Here is an 8,881-nt window from a genome sequence, read left to right on the forward strand (position 1 = left end):
AACTCCAGAAAGATACTCACACACACACACACACACACACACACACACACACACACACACACACACACACACACACACACACACATTGGAGAAAGAAGTATTGTAGGCAGAGTCAGTGTACAGTTTAATATATCACTTAAATGTATAATAGTGGGGTTGCAAGTGTGCAGAACAAGGTCTGTGGATGAGAAATATATGCAAACAAAGCGTTTCATTGTTAAAAAACAGTAATAATAAAACAGTAGAAGATTATATGGCAACTAAGATGAAGCACCTGGCAACAAATGAGGAAGCAGAAGCCTTATCTATTGCAAATTCTGTAATTACAGGCATGGAAAGATGTGATGCATTTAATCATGATGTGTAACCTCTGTAGGAGCCTATCCTGTAAGTAAAAACAGAACTAAGGCAAATGAAATCAGGGAAAGCAGCAAGCTCAGAGGAGGTCATGGCAGATATTATTAAGTTGCTGAGACAGTTAGGTTAAAAATGCCTCCTGAGAGTATCTGGAGGTTTGTTTGTGTCTTTTGGCTTTTCCCGGTTAGGGGTCGCCACAGCGGAACTCCAGTCCGCTAATGATTGGCAGTAGATTTTATGTGCTGGCTTGCCAGGCCTAACGCACAACCTTCAACGAAGGAGTGCCCATTCACGCATGTTGCCACACAGAAGACACTCTAACTGAGAATCGAACGGGCAACGTCTAACTGTGAGGCGACAACGCTACCAGGCGATAGGATAATATATATTCTAGTGCTAGTGTTTAAGAACAAATGGGGTATTCACAACTGAGGGCAGTACAGATGTAGCAAACACCTGTCATGCTACATGAAAATGCTGGAAACGTTGATTCATAAGCAATTATGCTGAGCAGTAAAAAGTAAGATGTGAGAGTTATTTATTTATTTACAATATTGACTGGGAATAATCTGACTGAGGTAAAAGCCCATTTTCAGTGGATGCATGGGAAGGAAAGCTCCACAGTTATACAACAGAGGTAACAAAAAAAATAAACTCTAAATAGACATTCTTGAATCCACAGAAAACAATTACAAATAGAAAATAAAAGTAATGAAGGTGATAAAGATAAACAGTTTAGTTTCATATCAGGATGCAGCACAACTGACCTGATGGAGATGAGGAAACTATCCAAATGGGCAATCCTATATTTGGAAAAAATCTATGATAAGGTCCCAAGAGAGGTGACATGGGCAGTCCTGTGATGCATCAAAGTGCTGGTAACACTGGTAGAATTAGTGCAGGCTGTATACAGAGATTCATTGACACAGGCATGAACACTGATTGGACTAACAGAGAGGTTCCCAGCAATGGCTACATTAGCAAACAGGTCAGACAGGACATATCAACAAAGCTATTGTATGCAGACAAAGTAGCATTGCAAGCAGAATCTGTACAGGAACTTCAGGAAAGGATAGGGAATGAAATGCAAAACTGAAAGTACAATGAATGCAACTTAGTATAGACAGGAGAGTTGTCATGGCAACATAAATGGGAAATCAGAAGAATCTGACAACTGAGATAGAAGAGAAAACAGTGTAGCAAGTTAACAGCATCAATCATCTGGGAGGGGGTGGTGGAGGAGAAGGGAAGTCTGAATGTGGCAGTCAAATCTAGAATCAGAGGGGCTGTAGCAAAGTGCCATGGATAGCATGTGACAGAAGAATGCCAAATAAGCTGAAAAGTAATGAGTGCAAAATGGTGATGTAACCAATACTTTTGTATTGTGTAGAAACCTGGCCAGAGAAGATGAAAATGAGGAATGTAAATGATGAAGATGAAGTGACTGAAATGGATGATAGGATGCATACTGTGGGACAGATGAAGAAATGATGACATCAGAGCAAAAGCCAAAGTAGCTCCCATTGCAGAGAAGATCAAAGAGAACTGATTAAGTTGGTCTGGGAACATGCTAGAAAGTAGCAGACAATTTGGTGAAGAAGATGTGGGAGAGATAGGAGAAGGCAAGACAGAACAAGAACATCCAGCAAAGAGATGGAGGGACTACATGAAAGAAGACCTGTAATATTCAGATATGACTGTCCAAAAAGGTTGGAGAATGGCACTAATCAAAAGAGGTGGCAATAGCAGATGCAACACCCCAATCCCATTCAGAAAATGGGAAAAGGGAAGTTGGAGATGATGATGCTATCTTTTTATTAGTGTTAGTGCCAGGCTGCTTCTATCCGACTCCAAAGTAAGGAAGAAACTCACATTGTCTCGAGCCCTGTGCCATAACAGATGTCTTTGGCAGTCATAGCTTTATTAGGTTACATAGTTCAGTAAACTCTATAGGCAACTGTTGTAGCCACAGGTCTGTTTGCCATCTCACTGCCCTTCCTGCATTATTACACATGTTTGCTGTGATCAGGATAGTATAGTGGTCACTGTCAGTGCAACGGCCTCCCTTGAAAACAGGTTACTAGCCTAATGAAACAAACCCCATCAGCAAAGTATAAATAAATAAAATAAAAAATAAATTGATGTATCGGTATTTACTAGTATCCATCCTGAAAGAAGACGCATCCTTAGTACCAGTAGTACAAGCATATAATTCTTGACATGAATGTTGCAGTTAGGTATATGAGCCGAGGCAGGAAAACAGAAATGCAGTAAAAACACTGCTTGTTAGTAAATATGACTAAAATATTTAGTGGATGTTGATATAAACATGGCATTTGTACTGCTACATAGCAAGATGCCAAGGTTGTGCCCATCTAACTGTCTTTGAAAACATTGCCCATGTCATTACCCTCTTAACGCAACTTAATAAATATCTTTCCTGTTCCACTAGGTGCAATAGTAGGGTTATTGCATGCTGTGACATGTTAGCAGTAAAATATGCTTGTAAGTTCACCATAGCTAATAGAAGCATGTACAGAGCCAACATTACAGAAGGACAACTGCTACTGCTTTTCCATTGTGTTACTCTTGTCTCATGACCTTCTTCCTTTAGCTGCATCACAACAGCTTATTTGGTATGACTGTACAGAATGTATATATGAGAAGGCAATGAGAAAGTAACTAACAGTTACAGACAGTCCATATATATAGTATGCAATCCATGTCACTGTCACTTACACTGTGAGCACCTGTGTGTGTGTGTGTGTGTGTGTGTGTGTGTGTGTGTGTGTGTGTGTGTGTGTGTGTGTGTTTGTGAATTCTGACTGAATGGTAAGTACTGTTGATAAATCAATTAACAGTCCTACTGCATAAAACCAGCAAAGCACAGCTTAACATTTATAGGAATGCACACTGCCTTTGTGAATCCAGTGGTCCATCTTGCAGACTCTTATCACAGAACCAGACTGAAATGCCACTTATAAAACTGCTGTTGCAAAGCTGCAGGACTGACTGCTCACATCAACTCTGATTTCAGCATCTTAATTTATTCTATGACTGCTTATTTCCCTTTGTTTACTTTTATATTTTAATTCAATTGAATCATTTAATGCTTTCATAGAGGCTATAGTCATATAATGCCTTGCATTTACTGTCTAGTAAGAAAAAAATTTAGTTCTTAGTAGTTTAATTCTTACTTGCCTGGTTACATGACCTCATATCACTAGGAAAAAGGGTTAGTCAAGTATAACAGGATGAAGGAAACAGATGGATAATTTAACATAGCCCTTTCAGGTCATCTGTTGTTATTCAAATCAGAAAGTGTGTTAGATAGTCTAGCAGAAAGCATTACTTAATGTTAGACTGTCATGCAATTCTAGACCATAGACACTTAAAACAGAGGACTATGATTGCTTGTCAAGTCATAACAAAGTTGTTATGTGCTTAAGAAATGGATGTCAAGAAATTCAGCCCAGTGATGTAGCAAAGTTAAGCTTGAGAGGAGGATCTTAACTCCCATTTTGAGAAAATTTAAGTATTTGGTTATGATCAGAGAAACCCAGTCATAATGCTTTGTCATGCCCATCTACTGCTGGTTACAGAGAGAGACAGGAAAACATGAGGTATTGCTAAGTGTTTTACAACTTTGAAAGAGCTAAAACACTTAGCCCATCATTTAATTCCACTACTAAAAACTGAGCACCTAAAATCCAGTGAGTATCAAAAAGTAATATCCAAAACATCTATGTGCAAAACTTTAAACTCTGAGCATATTTTGCAAGGGGCAAGCCCCACTACACCCCATGATGGGGGGGGGGGGCAACATCCCCAAACCAAACCTGTGTATAGCAACTCAGATACTATATAAACACAAAGAAGGGAGAGATCTGCCAAAACAAAGGAATCCCTGCCAGTACACCACACCACAACAAATGGCAAACAGCTATTGGGAGTTTGTGTCTCAGGCATCTGATGTTTGGGGAAAGAGTTACTCAGTGACATACAGAGAATCGCCCTCACACAAATTTTTGTAGTAAATGAAACCTGAACAGCTCCATAAATACAGAGAAAAATATAGAAAATGTAAATAAAAAGAAATTGTAGGACCATGACGTGTCTCATAGTTTTGAAAGTTATAATACACTTAGCACTGTCTCACAAAGAGTGGCCAGAAGCAAAATATACATTTGTTCCTGCAATAGTTTTAAAAGTTGTAATATACTTTTCATTGCCAAACACACTAAAAGAAGTTTTTTTCTGCATTGTGTACTGCAATTTTAAAAGCAATTTCAATTTCCCACCATTGACCTGTGGTTTGTTCTGTTTATGCTCCTTATGTTCCTAGCATGACACTAGAGCATAACATCATTGTTAGGTGCTTGAAAAGCATTGATCCTGTGTTGTCCCCTTCATCCCTATTGATATTTAAGTCATCCACCTCAAGGTGAATATAAGCTGGCAATATGTTCAGTACTTCTCCAGCACTCAAACTCATGTCTTCCATAATATCCTGTGCTCCTCAGATTTTTGTTTACCACATTTCTGGTTAGATGCAAATTTTCAGCACTCCTCTCGAGTAGTTACTATTTAGTCAGATAAGTAAAACACTTTTATCATCTTTTCTTCCTGTTTTAAAGTTTCTTTATTTTATTATAAGATCTAACAAAAAAAGAACATCATTTTCAGAGATCTAACTATGTCTGCTACTTAACTTTTTTCTGCATATGGACATTATCTATTGTTTTTTTTTTTGTTGTTATGGAGGAGGCGAAGGCTGCTTCAAGAAATGCCTTAAGTGTAGGCATATGATCCAACCCCTGGATCTGCACCCTCAGTGCATATACTGCATGGGTCCTGACCACTTAATTGCCCCCTGTAATATCTGTTCCTCCTTCCGCCAGTGGGCCATGCGGGATAGGGAAAACAAATTTTTCGAGGTCTTCTGTTAGATCCTGCTAGGGAATCAGATGTTTTTTCCTAGTAAAATGCTACTTCTTCAGCTTTCCAAAGGTGCTGATTACTAGATAACCAGATCTTATGACAAAGAAAAAGAGAAATCTAAAGATAACCTAAGGAGGAGGTTGGAGGTACTGGAAGAGATAGAAGTCATGAGAAAGAGAAGGGAAAAGATCTTAGGACTCTCCTCCTACTTCTCCAGCTCTGATAACTGCTTCATCCCAGGGGCTTTCTCTACCCCTGGTACAGACCCTTTTGGATTTGTCTCAACTCCAGCATCCTGTATTATCCTCAAGCAACTCCAGGACTATTGTTTACATGGACTGCTCTTCAAAAATAATTTCATCTCTGAGGTATATAGTTAGGAGTTCTCTTGATGTTTAACCTCAAGGCCACTCTCACCTGCATCCTTCTGATCCATCAGATCCTCCAGAGGCATCATAGATATTGGCTGGGACAAGACGATAAAAGCCTTCATAAAGACTCAGATAGATATGGGAGTCATTCCCTCCCCCTCAACTTCAAGGGTGAAGAGAACTGGTCCACACACTCCCCTTGTAGTAGCTTCTCCAGACACTATGTCAGACCTAATGACTTTAGAACTAAGGTTCCCGTGATTGTTCCCCTGGAAGCATCAACAAACCTGGAGTCTTCAACATCAGCAGTTTATCTGACCCACTCGACTCTGAAGTCTTCCGAGCCAGTGGGGTACCAAAACTGAGATGTCGAAGCCAATTGCCTGAGACAGGTCTGGGTTCATCCTCTCGATGTATCTCTAATTTGTTTGCCCTCATAACTTTTTCCAGGAGCAGCCTGCTTCAGAGAGCCTTAATTCTTGCTTTAGTCAAGAAACCAAGGACAATTCTGCCTGTTGAACTCCTTGTCACATTGAAGGACACAGAAAGAATAAGTGTAAAAACAGAAACTTAGACTTCCTTCAGGAGTCTATCACTGAGGGCACTGACCTTGAAGAAAGGGAAGGATCTCCTAGATCTACCTCTAATGACACCACATTTTGAAAGCTAATGGAGTTGTTTAGATGGGGGGGACTGGCTAATGGATACCCTTTTTTCAGTTGAGAAAGTGTTCTTCATGGCCTTTTCAGTGGTCCATCTATCTCCTTAGTGGTCACTCAAACTGGTGCTGCTTCACAAAGAGCTTGACAGGATTCTGATGTGGTGGAATCTAACTCATGCAAACCAAACAAGGTACTTTTCCCTCCCAGGGATCATCCACTCTAGAGCAAAACTCCTCTTGTGGATTCTATTGTTATTGCAGTTGCCACAAAGAAACTCTATGTCAACAAACTCCATAGTCCAACTACCTAACAGAGAGTCTAGAGTGATGGATAATTTTTTGGTATCATTTATAGGTTTTGGGAACCTTTTCCATTACTGAATTAAACTACATTTCCCATGTCACCAGATTCCAGATGGAATTAGCTAATACATTTTTAAACTCCCTAGGAGACCTCAGACAACAAAGACGAGGAAGTCCATGGAGTCACACCTGGCTGTCATGTTGTCCAGTACTACTGTCACCATGAGGCTGGCTCCAATGCAAGCAGATGGAACTTTGAGAACAGCAGATACTGACACTGCAATGCATAATCATGCCTGCCTGTGGCTATGTGATTTTGCAGACACCTTTAAAGCATCTTTCCTCAATGTTCCTCATGATGGGTCATTTCTTTTTAGACCCAAGGCAAAAGATACCATGTCTAAGACTGAGCAGTAGGTCAATATGTTGTTTTCCATAGGCTTTCGTTTCTCTAACACTCAAAGACTTTTCTCCAGAAATCAGAGTGGAAAAAGTGTTGTTTTTTTCAAGAAGCCACATCATTTTGTCACTGATTGCTCTTTTGACAGAGCTCCCCGAGGAAGAGGGAGGAAATTCCTGTGGATGCCATCCTAGATGTAGAGGGGGGTCAAAAATCAGGGGTTTAGTAGTTCCTCTACCAAGAAACCCTTTCAGCATTCCTGAAATATTGCCTGCCTGGTCCCTTCTGCAGAGAGTATGGGGACTCTAATATTTTCAAATGGAAAACTGGATGGCCATTACACAGGATTCCTGAGTGAAGAGAATAATTTCCAGAGGCTACATAATCCCATTTTAAACCAAACTGAACCCTTCCTATGAGACCCTTCCAGATTTTTCATCATAATAAAGAAGGGCTGCATCCCAAGAAATCTCCTGGCTGCATGAGAAATTAGTTTCCAGAAGGTCCCACCAGACAGAAAGGATGGAGTCACAGCTAAGTACTAGGCTAGCTGCCCTTGCAGGCCATTTTAATTCTAGTTAATTTCCCTTCAAAGTTGAGACTCAAACCTTGTATCTCTGTGAGGTAAACAACTTAACCATTATGACAACCCCTAATTGCAGATCTGGAGTCCTGGAGTTTACTCAAGATTCTTTTTAGATCTAAAAAAGAACAAGAACCTCAGGCCTATTTTTGGAGTTGAGCAATCTAAACATGTTTGTGAGGAAGACAAAGATCCCCATGGTTATGCCACCATCCATTCTTTCTCTTCTGGGGAAGGGAGAATGGATGTTCTCTGCAGGCCTTCAGGATGCATACTATCATATGCAGATAAAACCACAGTCCAGAAAGCACCTTAAAATGCATGGCAGTGGTAGCAGTACACCTCTGGCTTAAGGGTTCCAAGTATTCCTATGCTTAGAAGACTGCCTCCTCACTGCAAAAACAAATAAATACTTAATCCAAACAAGAGAGTAGCTGCTCCATTTGTTTGGATCTTTGAGAATTTCTGTGAATTATAAAAAGTCAGACTTGGAACCTAGTCAGCCATTGGATTTCTTAGACAGCCATATAGGCACAGTATCACAGACACCAAAAAGGTTGACTTTTCTTCATTTGCAAGCAAAAGATGTTCTCACTACTCCGAATTCATCATCTCCAATTCTTTACTTAGTAGGCTCCATGGCAGCTTCAATATCCCTGAGCCTTCATGTATGATTCTTCATGAGAGTTCTATAGTGTACCATTTTGGTCCAATGGTCTTTGCTAGCTCACCCTTTTCACCATCCTTTCAAGATGTCTTCCCTCTGTCAGCACCGCATCTTTTGGTGGATAACTTCTTCTCAGATATCACAGTCTTGTGTCAAAATCTTTTGCCAACAATTCTAAGTGTAGCTGGTATTTTGTAGTCATGGTCAGTCACCAAAGGAAAGTTGAGTCCATATCTGGGCACATGATCTCCTTTATACTTACCAACTGGCTCCTCTGATACCAAAGTTCCTACAGAAATTTCCTTATGCAAAGCAACACTAATTCTCATCACCCCTTTCTGGCCCAAAGAGTCTGGTTCCCTTACCTATGGCTTGATCCTGTACAAATCTGTGGGCCATGGATCCCCATCTGGATCTCCTGTCTCATTTATCCAGCAAGCCTCAATCAGATGTCAAGTCCCTCAAACTAACTGCATGGTTTCCCGATTCCAAAGATGGCCAAGACCTCTTCCCTACCATCTAGAGTGACACATATTTTAATTGCCTCAGAGAAACCTTCAGTCAGAAAAATCTGTAAGAACAAATGGAAGAAGTTCTC

This window comes from Protopterus annectens, chromosome 6.part0 (genome assembly GCF_019279795.1).
Source record: "Protopterus annectens isolate FY-2018-M chromosome 6.part0, PAN1.0, whole genome shotgun sequence".
NCBI classification, from domain to species: domain Eukaryota; kingdom Metazoa; phylum Chordata; order Ceratodontiformes; family Protopteridae; genus Protopterus; species Protopterus annectens.